Source organism: Uloborus diversus, chromosome 8 (assembly GCF_026930045.1).
Source record: "Uloborus diversus isolate 005 chromosome 8, Udiv.v.3.1, whole genome shotgun sequence".
Taxonomy (NCBI): domain Eukaryota; kingdom Metazoa; phylum Arthropoda; class Arachnida; order Araneae; family Uloboridae; genus Uloborus; species Uloborus diversus.
In genome coordinates this window covers 70,713,347-70,727,367 of record NC_072738.1, presented here as the reverse complement: position 1 = coordinate 70,727,367, position 14,021 = coordinate 70,713,347, and the positions used below count along the sequence as shown (strand labels likewise).

General features: G+C 32.5%; 1 protein-coding gene across 2 annotated transcripts in view; it reads right to left on the bottom strand.

The window, feature by feature from the left end:
* Positions 1-10,625, bottom strand: part of LOC129228162 (decapping and exoribonuclease protein-like) — a 35,851-nt gene extending 25,226 nt beyond the window's left edge. The window contains exon 1 of one of the 2 annotated variants that reach the window (XM_054862816.1): positions 10,594-10,625. The gene's annotated coding sequence lies outside the window, so the exon portion shown is untranslated. Of the gene's footprint in view, positions 1-9,068; positions 9,851-10,593 lie in introns of those variants that run through there. The other variant, XM_054862815.1, reaches the window with a different exon arrangement.
* Positions 10,626-14,021: the final 3,396 nt, after the last annotated feature.

Sequence of the window (14,021 nt, the reverse complement as noted above, 5' to 3'; positions counted from 1 at the left end):
AAAACTACCACCATATATAAACTGTGAGTACACATTTTATTTATTTTGTTCTGAGTGAATTTGAATAAATATCAGTTTTTCAATTCGATGAAAAAAAAAAACGAACTTAACAACATTGACTGGACACTTTTCCTTAACCTAATTCCACATAAATGATTTAAATAACCTTTGTTACTACAGTATCCTACTGAAATAGACAGTATGCAAATAAATTTTCTTGAAAATATTTATCGCAGAACAGATTGAAAAATCCAGAAAGAACGTTAAGAATTTGAACAATAAAAAATAAAAGTTCGCCAAAAATCTGTTTATAGGGTTATGGTTTTAAAATTGTGTGAAAGAATAATGTATCTTGACAAGATTTCGCATATCAGGTAAATCATTTCCATGACGAATGAATTAAATGCATGATTTCTTTGGATATCCAATCATATAGTCATAGAAATAAATTATCTAGTGTTAAACGTTACTCTTGACAGTCTGCCACGTATGTGCACTATGTGACAAAAATGTCAACAAATGCTGGAAATGTCACGAAACTGAACTTAATATGTACTAATGTATAGAAAAAACGGTACAAAATGAAAATGCTGTTCGAAGCGAACCAAAAATTTATGAATTCCGAATTCAACATCGTGAAAATGGCTGCTTCAGAACAACTTACTGTGTGTTCTGCATTAATTGTTTACTTTCGTAATACTTTTTGGTTTCTAATCTCTTTCTATATGAGTCAGAATAACCAAAAGACTTTGAAAAACCTTTTCAAATGAATAAAGCGAAAAAATCATATATACGAACAAAAATCAAAACACTTTTAGCATTTTCTTCGTTACCACATGCGTTTGTTTTAGTTTTTAAGTCGGCCATTAGACAGTGACTGCAGTGCCCCCTATAGTTCGTTGGAGTTGCGAATAGATTTAAATATAAGTTATTCATTCCTTTTGGATACTTTTTCGGAATGTGTTCGCAGTAAGTTATTTCCTTTATTATTGTATCTTAAATTTAAAATTTATTAATTATCGTAGTGACTTATTCAGTAAGTTAGAATTATAATTTTAGTTATGATAACGTTTTCTGAATGGATCTTTTGATGTGATTTAACTTGTTTAGCAGATCGTTTTAAGTATTAATTAAACAGTAAGTATTTTTAATGGCTTTTTCTCAGATTATTTCAGATTAATGTCGTGTTCTATCCAACTTTTACTTTTGTGAAATTTTGGTAGAAATTTATGTTTCATTTTAATGTTCCTTAGGAAATTAAACATGTTGATAAAAATTGTAACATCATATACGTCATGAGAACTAAAAAGTTCTCATACGCATCATGATATTTTATTTCTTTTCCTACACCTCCGCTTCTAAATACTTTTTTATTTTAAAAATTCATCAAATTAAAGGAAAAAAATGAGTGCAATATTACTGCAATGGAAACGTAAAGAGCAGTATCGGCAAATTTTTATTTTAAAATATTGTTCGCATTTTTACCATGCGTTGTACTTTAGCTTTCTTGTACAAGCTTGCTTATTTGCTTTTCACTGAAAACTAGTATGTTGTGGCCATCACGAAACTTTCTTCTATATTTTTCTTTTTTTTTCTGATCCCTCCCCATGCTTGACGAGGAAGCAATATTCCCAACAAAAACAAAATTACACATGCAAAAACTTGACGACCATCCTAATGTCTGAATTATTGTAAAAACAAAACAAAGAGCGAAAATTGAAAGTTACTTTAAAAGCTTTACTTGAATTAATTACAAATATTTTATTTATTAACAAACATAAGATGGCAACAGTTAAAAATTTTAAATCATTGAGATAATATTTCCGATCATTTCCATACAATTAAAATCACGAGAAATACGCAGACGACAATCTATTACGATTTATCTTTCTTATTGTTGCATTAATAAAACTATTTTTATTCGCAAAAAAAAAAAAAAAATCAACACCTCTTGGAGCGATTGGAGTTAAAATTGAACCAAAGCCTGTTTACGTATGGATTCACATATATTCCAAATTTCAACCAGAACGTAGCATTACCTCTTGAGATAGGGCACTCACAATGGAAAAAAAGAACGGGCGATTGCGCTACCCCCTTTTTAGCTGTTGACACCAAAATAAAATCAGCTCTTATACCCACTAAGGGCTACTTGTCAAAAACATTTTGTTTGATTCCGTTCGTTATTTCTTGAGATACAGCAGTCACAATTGACGACAAAAAACGTTCTATAGCTCAACCCCCCTTTGAGTTATTGACACCAAAATTGAATCAGCACCTGCTCCTGTTAATGGCAACATATGGACCAAATTTTGTTTGATTCCGCCAGTTACTTCCTGAGGAATAGCAAGCACGCGTAACTCAAAAAACGTCCCATTGCTCCACCCCCCTTGGAGGAATTCGCGCCAAAAACCAATGGGCACAAGTTCACATACGGGCACATATGTGTACCAAATTTCGTTCGATTTCATGCGGTAGTTTTTGCTGTAGAGCGGCCACAAAAAACTGGTCACACACAGACGTGACACACATACATACACACATACATACATACACACAGACAGACAGACATTTTCCAAAAATAGTCGAAATGAACTCAGCACACCTCAAAACGTTCGAATCCGTCAAAATTCGAAATTCGAAAATTTGCACGAATCCAATACTTTCTTCTATATATTAGATATAGAAGAAAGTAAAAAGGTCTAATTCCGGCATTTCGCTAATGTTAATATCGAATCCAAAACACGTTTCTTTTAATAATGTCTCAAAAATTCATCTCTGTAGATACTGTAGTTTATCTCCCCACATTTATGTTAACATCTTGAAATAAGTTTTCTCTAATTTGCCTTTTCTGCAAACTTAATTTCAAAGTAAGAAAAATAATATAGTTCTATAAAAAATAGGCTTAATCATTTGTTTCTTTTCATATTTTGCAATATTCTAAAATGGAAAAAATAATTTTATTTATTTTTTTTTTTTTTTGTTACTTTATGGTTGCGATCAGAGAAAGAAAAAGGTTAATAAACAGTTTCAGTTACCATGGTGATGGTTTAAGCAATCCGAAGCTCCGCCCCTTTTCTTTGGGTCAACTCTCATTGGATGAGTTCCTTTGTTTACATTATAGTACTTTGTTTACATTGAATCCTAGGTGCCGAATTTGGCAGTTTTTGAAAAAATACGCCAACGCGACCCGGTTACCGTAATTTTGCATGTTTCCCTGCAATTTAAACATTTTTCAGGACTGTTACTTCATGCCAAGTTATGTCACTGATCAACCAGACTCCCAATCTCCTGGATCTACGAGTGAATCTGTTGGTCCCAGCAGAACCATGTTGGAAGAAAGTAGTAAAACTGGATGTACCTGTCATTGAGTAGACTCTGTTGCTACTTCATTCAATATTTCAGATTTAGAGTTTCTTACTGAAGATAGCGCTATGTCTCAGCTACACCCACATACGTCTATGAACATTACTCCAGATCATATACGACCTTATCCAAAAGCTTCAGCGGGTCATATAAAAAAAAAAGGATAGAAACGAAAGAGGTCTACTGCAATACTCTTTAATACTCCAATCAAAAAGGCTCTTCAGGAAGAAATAATTGCACCAGAAAAGCGCAAATCATCACAAAAAGTGACCAAAACATACAAGAAATATCTGAATCCAAGAAAAAAGGAATGTAAACCCAAAAGAAACATAAAAAAGAAGAACGAACGCAAATGAAATAGTTCATTTCAAATAATGTTTGCATTTTAAAAATTTGCTTTACAGCATTTACTTCTAAAATCAAAGTTAAACCTTTATATGGTGTTACATACCTAATTTTAAAGCAATTACAATACTAATTTCGCTTTTTTTCATTCATCGGTAAAGATTTACTTGTTTATTTAAAGTATCATTGAGGCTTTCTGTGAAATTTTCAGGGTCTATTATCAGTTTTTCCCAATTCACTGACTTACCTCATACGGCTCGCCTACTTACCCCGTCACGGGGCAAGTGTGCTAATTTTGAGAAGGTTCACAAAAAAAAAAAAATGTAAAAAAATAGACAAAGCATAGTATAGTAAAACCTGTAAAGTTGACCACCCTTGTAAGTTGATCACCTGTCTATGTTGACCGCTTTTGTCAGGAGGGTCATTCCGTGTCAAATCAACACACTTTTAATTAAAATTTTACCTCACCCCTCAGATTTTGATAAAATTTGGCACACATATAGTGGGCACTAAGAATAACAAAAATACAAAATTTGAAATTTTTATCTTGAATAGTGTTTTGTATACGGCCTTGTAAAATTTTCAAAAAATCGTGAAAAAACTACAAACAAGCAATTTTCAAATTGCTCTAAAAGCTGTCAAAATTGAGTTAGAGAGGTGGGACCGGTGTTATTTTGTAGCTTTTTTAATGCTCTTTTAAGAGATATGCAACATGTCCTACGTAGTAGTAAAAAAAGTTTTTTTGGTGCAAATCACATTTTTGATTTTGATTTTTTTCAAAAAGTACCACTTTTAAAATTTTCAAAAAAATTCTATAAATAGACAGTACTTTCATAAACTGCCATGCAAAGTTTTATGATGGGATAGTAATGGGAACTATGTCAAAAAAAATTACTACTGGCTCCTATTTTTCATAAATATCAGATTTTGACATAATAATTATTTTATTGTAGCAAAATATTTTGTAGTAAATGCTTTCATGACAAATATGAATGCATTGTACTTTAAATTTTTCTTATAAAAATATTTGTAAAAATTAAGGCAAATAAAACACCAAAATTTAAATAAAATTATATCAATTTATGCTGTATGAAAAGTTGATAAATTTACAATAAATACTGTTGTGGCTAAATAGTTTGATAAGCAAGTATTATTTTAAAAAAAACTTTTCCCTTCCATTCACTTGATCCAGTATCTGCAGATCTAGCAAGTTGGTACCTTTCTGTGCAAGTTAAAACAAACACCAGTCTGCCACATGGCCCCCCATGTGGCAGTCTGGTATTTCTTCTAACTTGCTCAAGCCAGACTCTCCACAAGCATTCATTCAGTGACTAGAGACCTTGCTAACAAGTAGTGTTTTAAATTTTATTACTGTCTTAAGTTATCCATTCCATAATGTAAAATAGTTGTGATACCTCACATAAACGAATTATTACTTGAACTTCAGTATTTCTCATGTGTTAGCGAATTTAATCTATGATTAAAACTTGTAGTTAAAAGGCAAGTTTTAAGATTTTTTTAGAAAATATGGAAACTAGTGAAAAATGCAGTACTGTGGTAAGAATTCAGTGGTGTAATCCATTGAAGAAAACAAATCATTGTGTTCGAGATAGAAAAAAACTGAGAAATGTCACATCTTGGATGACAGGTTCATTTCCACAAATACTTGATGGCTCCATGATTTGTGATCAGTGTAGAAAAGACCTAACTAAGTTAAAAAATACAGTGCCCATTAGTGAAAAAAATTCTGAAAATAAAGATTCTCCTGAGTTGGAGGTGAATGTTCCAGACGGAGATCCAGACTTTGCAACAAGTTCAGTGATTGTTCAGACACTAAATACTTCACTTCAAGAATTAGGTGTTTCCCCGATTGATAAGAAGAAAATAACTTCTAAGCAGTATGCTTCGACTAAAGTAAAAAAAATCTCCTCATCTATGAAACGTAAACTCTTTTTTGCTGCTGAAAATTCTTCATCAGATAATGATACTGAAATTGACCAATCGGTCAAACGTCCCTTAAGTGGGGAGGTTTAACCCAGTTTGAACACTCTTGAAAAATCTTTAATAAAGAAAATAATTTTTAACTTAAATAAATAACAGCAATGTAAAAAGTTGCTTGGATATATTTCCTTTCGAAAAAAGTCAAACAGGAATTTTTTTTATTCAAACTTTAAAAAAAAAAAAAATACCTTAGTAAAAAGTGGGTCAAACCTCCCAGTTTCCCCTACTCAAGTGATTTTTCATAAAATCTTATATCACTACATTAAAATTATTATTATTTGGTCAAAACTGTTTTTATGAAAATTTTATTGTAAATATTTATTGTATTTGTATTTCATACAGCATAAATTGATATAATTTTAAATTTTGGTATTTTATTTGCCTTAATTTTTACTAATATTTTTATAAGAAGAATTTAAAGTACAATACATTCATATCTGTCATGAAAGCATTTACTACAATATATTTTACTACAATTAAAATAATTATTATTTGGTCAAATTTGGTATTTAAGAAAAATAGGGGTCAGTAATCAGGGCCCAATACAGGCTGATTTTGCTACCGTTTTTCGGTACCTTCACAAAAATCTTGTTTTGAAATAGGTACTTTCACAAAAATCAAGAAATAAAATCAGTAACTTCACAAAAACATCGAAAATTTCACAAAAATTTGCATTTTAAAATATAAAAATTGTTTCTCTGTTTAAAACAAAATTTACTCATAAAATAAAATTATAAGCAAGTTTATATGAACAATCGCTTGAATAGCAACCTTTTTGTGGTGTTTTAACTCATTTTTAGCTGTTTCTCGCCAAAGTGTATTTATGCAATATCATCACAGTCTTTTAACATATTTTGGGGCACCGTTTTTCTCATAATTTCCAATATTGTACACATTACATAGCCCATTAAGTTGAAATAACGATGGTATTTTTGGTACTTCTTAGGTTTTTAGCTCCCCCCTCCCCGTTAAAAAACGAAACCTGTTAAAAATAATACTAGATGATATTTACACTTTTCGAACTAAAATTTCACTTGTTCTACTTCTCTTTTACAAAAATTAGGATGCCTCTAAAAGTTCACAAAAATAGAATGATGCAATACTTTCACAAAAATAGGTAGCAAGAAAAAATTCCTGGATTGGCCCCTGGTAATATTTTTTTTTGGCATAGATCCCATTACCATCCCATCATAAAACTTTGCATGGCAGTTTATGAAAGTACTGTCTATTTATAGAATTCTTTTGAAAATTTTAAAAGTGGTACTTTTTGAAAAAAATCAAAATCAAAAATTTGATTTGCACCAAAAAAAAACTTTTTTTACTACTACGTAGGACATGTTGCATATCTCTTAAAAGAGCATTAAAAAAGCTACAAAATAACACCGGTCCCACCTCTCTAACTCAATTTTGACAGCTTTTAGAGCAATTTGAAAATTGCTTGTTTATAGTTTTTTCACGATTTTTTGAAAACTTTACAAGGCCGTACACAAAAAACTATTCAAGATAAAAATTTGAAATTTTGTATTTTTGTTATTCTTAGTGCCCACTATATGTGTGCCAAATTTTATCAAAATCTGAGGGGGTGAGGTAAAATGGGTGTGTTGAGTTCACATGGAATGACCCAGGAACGGAATTAGTCCTATCTCATATAATGAAGGAAAGCCTCTGTAACTTGACCACCTCTCTATCTTGACCACCTGTCTATCTTGACCACTAATGTTCGCCAAATTTGGTTTGGAGTATTGTAAAAAACCCTTTGTAAGTTGACCACTTGGTTTTTTTTTTTAACTTTCTTCATCAAATTATTTTATTTTATTATTTGTTTATTTATTTATTATTATTATTTTTATAGCTTTCCAAGAATTTTTTTAATGCTTTGATGACATAACAGCATTTTACTAACTAAACAGCAGCATAAAGCTTAATGCTGCTCTTTATTCTCCAAACTTGTTTTTCATTTGTTGTTCTATTTGAGATAGCTTTTTGTACTCTGTTCAATGAAAATAGGTGTCAGTAGAAAAGTTCAAAGTCTTTAATTTCAGTTGCAATATGTTGGGACAACACAGGAATTGTGCTAAAAAGATCAGGCCCGGATCTATACATTTTGATTCCCCTTCAACAAAATATGTATAGGGTCCCTCTCTAATGGCCAGTAGTGTCTCTTGTAGTAAAGTGAATAAGTCTTAGTTTTTTTTTTTTTTTTTTTCTATTTTTTCTTCAATTTCAAGGGCCGTTAGCCCTTTTAAGGACGCGGGCCTCTCGCACTGCGCGTGCGCAGATCTGGGCTTGCTAATGAGTAAAGTTTACATGTTTCTGGTGCAAGGGATTAAGAGATAGGAAATTTTGATTTTGCCTTTATGAACTGGGAGAGTCGAGCTTGTTGCTCTTTGTGCTATAAGTTTTACATAAAAAGGCTTCAAAAAGAAAGTTAGCTTAACTTGAGATTAATAAAAAGTATGAAATATTAAAATTAACTGAAAATGGAAAAAGCCAGAGAATATTAGCTGGCATGTATGGAATTTCTAAAACTAGAGTGTCTAATATAAAAACAAGGAAAAACTAACAAAGTTATTTGAATAGTATTTTAAATTATTGTTTCCCCTTTAATAACGTTAAACAATGAAAGTGAGTTGAACAGAAAGAGTTAGGGTGAATTCCTCAAAAAATGAATACATGGTGCAAGAAATATCAAAAAAAAAATATATTACTGCCCTCTATAAGTTGACCACCTGTCTAAGTTGACTGCCAAAGTACTGCACCGCGAGTGGTCAACTTACACAGATTTCACTGTACTGTCAAAACGAAAATACGACTTTATTATTGACACCATATAGATTATATAAGCAATAAAAGAAAAATGTCTATTTTATTTACAACCATTAAAAAAATAAAGTTTAAAAAGTTCGCCAACTATTCCCGGTCTCTCCTATACCTTTAACGGAAAAATAGCAAATACACCTTGAAAAATACAAAGTGCAATCCCTGACTCAAGTTTTTAGAAGAAAATGAACATAATCATGTGCTAAGAAAACATAATTGCATAATAAGTAACCAAGAAGTTAAAGGGGATGTTTCGATAATTGGGAATCTGGCACGGCGTCTTATTTGTGGCTCAAATAATTTTATTTTGGTAACCCTGTTGATTTATAGTAACCACATGTGAATATATGTTTCTGGTCTCTTTATTTAGATTTAAGAAGAAAAATACCTCTCGCGCAAGCGCTGGAGCCAATGAAGAAAGATCGCCAGATTCGCAATTATCGAAATAATTCCAAGTTAAATACTAAAAAGTTACATGAATTACATAAATAACGTATTTAAAATAAAATATTATAGAAGCAAACAAAAAAAATACCTACTTGTCTGTCTTGAAAATTTGAAACTTCTCTTGCACAATCCATTTCAGTATGTGATCCATTTTTTCCGATTCACCCACTATGTTTGATCTGAAATTTGTGCTCTCAAAACCAACATTTAAATCCAACCACACGGGATTTTCTCTTGGCACGTAATATTTCATTTGAGAACGATCATAAGAAATTTTCCTTTCCCGATCGATAGAAAAGCAACCAGTTTCTCGGAGAACTTCGTAGTTGACACGTTCCCTTCGCTTATTAAGCGGCAGTTTAACACTTATCTGTCTGTTTTTATCTTGAGTTTTCGACATCTTCTCTCAGTTTCTATTTTTCTAACACACTAATTTGCTGGCAATTTTTATGGATCTTAATAAATTTTTATGTTTTACGTTAAAAAATTATGTTAATAGTTTTTTTATGTTTTACGCATAAATTACGTTATTTTTGTCTTGATTAACTTAAATGTTCTGAAGCTTTTATGTTATTTCTCATATCATGTATTGAAGTATCCCCTATTTGTTCGACATAAGGAAAACTTACGTTAGCTTTAGCACAATTGCAAAATAAATTGAAAAAAGTGTTTAATTTCTCACACACAATTACATATCTCAACGAAGAAAATATACAAACAACAATATGTTGCTAAGAGAGAAAAACTTAAAACGCCTAAAAGTTATTTTAACGTGCAAGGCTTACATTAAATCAGCATGATGTTATGATGAAATTTACATACAACTTCAATCTAAAGAAAATTCTGGTTTAAAAGATCTTTAAAAGCAAAACTACTACATTGATTTAAGTTATCGCTATAAAATTTTAGTTTATCTATTATTTATATTTTATAAACCTACATTATTTACACTACCAAAATAAACATAAGCAGTAAATATTTTGATCTCAAGATATTTTACCTAAATAAAACAGCGTATTTTTTTAAAAAGTAAACAAATCTACTAGAAATGTAATGCAGTTATGCCTGAAACCTAAATATAATTATAAAGAACACATAAAAATAATGTTGATTATTTATTTATTTATTAAATTCTTAAAAACATTAGAGATGGATTTAAAATTTCAAACCTCCCAATTGGATGAAAATCTTTATCCTTACAGTAATTTTCGAGTTTCCTTTCAATCTACAGTTCTCACAAAATGTACTGCATTGGTTTAATAACGAAACTGAAATAGCTTTAGAGACATTTACGAGTAAAAAATACTAAAAAGTAATAACCTGTCAATGAGCATTAAATAAAAAACGGAAGTAAACAAGTCGAAAATCCACATAGAAGCAACTGACCGAAAGTATGTCTGCTCTCCCTGCTGCACTTCTCACTCGAGAAATTATATTTAGAACGCCTGACTCTTGCCACCAGGCAAGAACAAAAACTTGAACATAGACCAATTTACTCCTGTTTAGGATACAATTTAATCATCCTGATAATTTTTCATGATCTTTTAACATAGCCATCAGGCTCAATTATTTGTATCTTATGCAGAATGAAACAAAACAGTTTTTATCATTACTTACGGTTTAGGAAGTATTGTAATTGAACGATAACGTAATAAACAATAAGAACTTCATCCGAAAATTAAAACTTCGGCGTGATGCAAGTAAAGTTAAAAAAAAAAGAAATATTTTTTTAAGAAGTTAAAAGTTTTTTTCCCTCTTTCTCTCTTTTAACTCCCGACGCAACAAGGGAGGGTGTAATAATTTCGACGAGTGTATCAAAGTAAGTGTCTGGGGCGTCGTGGCTCTTCCGTTTTCGATAATTCTCATGGAGCTACGAGTGATAAGGAGCCGACACGGCAGAATACGCTGAAGCCGCTTCGGAAGCTTAATTAACTGTTCTTTTAACTGGTAGCCATCTTGTGGTTTGCAAAACATTGGAAGATTGCAGTCAATTACATAATACGTTCTTCATGTTCAGAAATTAAATATGACAAGTTGTACGGCTTATAACTGTACAAGTCGGGCTACAAAGAAGGTGGAGTGCCCGCTTAAACGAATACCGTCAATTCCAAAGACATTATTTGATTAAACGAGGTACATATTTGATTAATTAATCATTTATATCCGCCTAGTTTTCGCACAAAAAATAAGGTTGGAATCGGTGTTTCTTTCAGGCAACTCTCCGGGGGGGGGGGCACTTTTCTCCCGTAGGATGCCAAAAGCCCCCCCCCCCCCCCGGAGATGAATTCATTTTACACTACCATGAGAAATTTTCTTTTTCTTTTTGAATGAAAAAAATGGAAACATAAAATTCTGAAATTTTTCTGGAAGGGGGGGGGGTTCAGCCTCTGTGGCCTCCATTTTGTCACTTTCAATGAAAAATCAGACTCTGTCCAGGGGTGGATGCAAAAAACAATTTTGGGGGGGGGTATGCTGAAGAATGACTCCCCCCCCCCCCCCTGCACGAACCTACGATTTCCGGTACGAAATGTTTCTGAAACTACTTGAGGGTCAATAAAAATCAAAAATTCGTTTAGGAATAAGGCACCTAATTGGGGGATAAACGTTGTAAATTAATTTTATAATCTATGAACCGAAGTAGTAGTTCAAATATTTACTTTCAAAAATAATTAATGAACTAAAAAGACACTGTAATCGTTTACATTTTATGCATAAATTGTTTGAACACAGTGTATACGGATAATATTGTCGGGAATGGGGGGGGCATGGCCCTCCCCTTGTATCCGCCACTGCCTCTGTCTTCAAACTGCTAAAAGCACATTTTGCCCCAGAAAAATACGGGCAATTAATGTTCGACGCTTACCAAACAAGAAGGGATGTTTCCTTTTTTGTCTGTTGTCTATTTATTGCTGTTGTTCAAGACAGCCCCTCCCCGGGGGGGGGGGCTGGCGTAGACTGCGCCATTGAAATTTTTAGGGGAGATTGTTTTGAGGGGTATTTTTCTTTTTTTGTAGGGGGGGTCTGGCTCTTTAACGGGTCTTTGTGTACACCCTTGCTGTTGGTGGGGGATAGGCAACCCTGTGATAGGGGCGGGGGACTATTGTCTCTATCCAGTTGGAAACTCAGATATTGTATTGGTGAAGTCATGGTGGAGTGGGAGGGGGGGGGTCCTTAAGACGGGTACTGTGGGCGCTAATGCTACAACCTGGTTGGAAATCACTGCATGTATGGGGAGGGAATAGTGAGCTGTTTCGAGTTATCTTTGACGGGCTGTAATGGAAATGCCCATGTTCGTTTCTCTTTTGTTTGAAAATTTAAAATTATTATGAGAGGGTAATTTAGAATTTGTTTCTTAGAGAGGGGGTGAAGGAAGGGGTCGTGTCCCACTCCCTAAATACGCCTTTGACCCCTCCGAACTCTTAAAGTGCCCTGCTCCCTAAAATATGCCAGCCCCTCAAAATAAATTTAAAGTGCTCCCCCCCCCCCTCGAAGCAAAAAGTCTGAAGGAAGCCCAGGGTTGGATTTGTTTTGGAAAGACCTTGTCTACAGTAAATATTTGTAATATCCACATATTAAAGTGTTTGCAATGTCACTTTACTGTGAAAAGTGGAAATAAAAGTTTTTTTGTTTAGAATGCATTTAAACTCATCGCACAGCAATTGTTCAGTTTTTGTTGCAGGAGTTTCACGCAAGTCCTTTTAAGGTCTAAGTGAAATATTATAAGGTTTTTATTTTCTATACGTTTTCAAAAAGTAATACTGTCCTTGATTGAAACGGAGGAAAACTGCGAGTGTTCTGCTCCTTTTGTTTTTCTTGAATAAATGATAAAAGACATATTTTGTTGCTCCGGAATGTGTTTTTCAAAAACGAAAAATATAACTTCATTAATTAATAATAATATCTTTGTTATGTAATCCTGAAGTATTCAGTAAATAAATATTTGTAATATTCATTTTGTTCTGCATCTTCCCTGTTCAAAAAGTAAATTGGGAATAAGTGATTCAAATCAAATGGAGAAAGTCTATTCATTTTCATATTTCCATCTTTCATTTATGTTTAAAGCCCCTTTTTGAGTATATTTACCTAATGCAAACTGTTTTGTTTGTTTCAGTTAATTTTAATTTTCATAATACTCGATGAATCAAGTATTCAAAAATCCAATGTGGTTTAAATTTATTCCAAGTACACGATACTTAAAGATTTAGTTCAAATAAAAGTCATCGGGTTCTTTAAACAAGAGCCTTGAAATCATTACTAGACAGTTGGAAATGTATTTTTATACCCCGCTTTTAGAACGAACTTTAATAAACGCCCCTTTGCTCTAAAAAAAAAAATCACATCCTATACCAAAACACAATATATCATGCATAGCAACAGCTTTTTAATTCTTGAATTGAAGAGCTTTTATTCTTAAAAGCAACGATTTTCCACCTTTTTTTTTTTTTTCATTAAAGAGGTGGGGCAAAAACCTTTGAGTATTGCTCTTCAGAAAACCATAAATTATCTACTCTTATTGTTCAAAAGTAAAGCTATTGAGTCAACCAGCGCATATAGTCGAAAGCGTACGATGCAAACCACAAGATGGCGGCGCGAATCTTCGCGGTTGCTTCACTCCCATTGCAGAGTTTCAGTAGCGATGTCTTCTCCTTATCACTCGTAGCTCCATGATATATCCACTTTTGTTCGAAAAGAGACTTGAGCGAGAGTCCTAACTATAGTTAGGGCAAACCTAAAAGCTTAGATGTAGGGTAGGCGTTCTTAATTTTAGTATTATGACGCTGCCAGGTTACCCCAACTTTAGGTCAATCGTCCCAACTTTAGGTCTCATCTTTGTAGACCTTGAATTAACGAGTATATTAATTGAAAACCGCCAAAAATGAGCCTCTTTCGCAATTTTGGCAGTGAAAAAGTTAAGAGTTTTAATTAATTTACTTTATTCTCTTGGCAACGGGAAGTAAAAGAAAATTCGGAGTGCTTTATTTTTTAACAGAAATAGATGTGCAGAAGATTTAATTTTTATTTATTTATTTATTTGAGAAAGTAAT